Raw genomic sequence first — 1019 nt, 5'->3', positions numbered from 1 at the left:
AAGAAGGGTTTTTGATGAAAATTGGTAAACAGATTGGGCGCCCGGTTAAGGTGGATACAACAACGAGTTTAGTCTCTATTGGGAAGTTTGCCAGGGTGTGCATTGAAGTAGACCTCTCTAAACCACTGCTGTCGAAATTCACACTTGAGGATGAGGTTCTGCCAATCGAATATGAGGGCATTAACATGGTTTGCTTTACTTGCGGGATTTATGGCCATAAACAGGGGCAGTGCGGCAATGATCGGGCCGAGGATCCGATGAATGAGGATAACTCGAACATGGACCTTGAGCAAAATAGAGATCACCAAGCTAACAGAGAACGAGTAAGGGATCGANGGCCATAAACAGGGGCAGTGCGGCAATGATCGGGCCGAGGATTCGATGAATGAGGATAACTCGAACATGGACCTTGAGCAAAATAGAGATCACCAAGCTAACAGAGAATGAGTAAGGGATCGACAGACGAATGTGCCAACTCGCAAATTTGAAGGGAATTTCGGAGCCTGGATGCTAGTGGCGAGAAAAGAAAGAAGAGGGCCAAGGAGGAATGACAATAATCGTTCAGATCAACCAAGGAACTACAACGCCCAGAAAACGGCCCCTGCCGAAATTCCGGGGTCTAGATTTGCTGCTCTTAATGGTCTGAATGAAGATATGGGAGGAACTGCAACCGATGACAGAGGAACACCAGGTTCATTCCGGTATAAGACGTCAGCTCTTCCAAGAATTAGAACCAACCAGGNTTAATGGTCTGAATGAAGATATGGGAGGAACTGCAACCGATGACAGAGGAACACCAGGTTCATTCCGGTATAAGACGTCAGCTCTTCCAAGAATTAGAACCAACCAGGCGTATAACAGGCCAGCTCTTCCAAGAATTAGAACCAACCAGGCGTATAACAGGCCTACGGACCAAGGGAATACTGAACAAAACCCCCCGAGGAACCAGTATCATCAGCCCGTTTGAAACAACAGCAGGGGCAGAGGTGGAAGGGGTGGGGATCCTAAGAGGGCGGCAG

Source organism: Ipomoea triloba, chromosome 10, assembly GCF_003576645.1.
Source record: "Ipomoea triloba cultivar NCNSP0323 chromosome 10, ASM357664v1".
Lineage (NCBI taxonomy): Eukaryota > Viridiplantae > Streptophyta > Magnoliopsida > Solanales > Convolvulaceae > Ipomoea > Ipomoea triloba.
The sequence above is the reverse complement of the archived record's forward strand: the minus strand, read 5'-3'. Positions refer to the sequence as shown.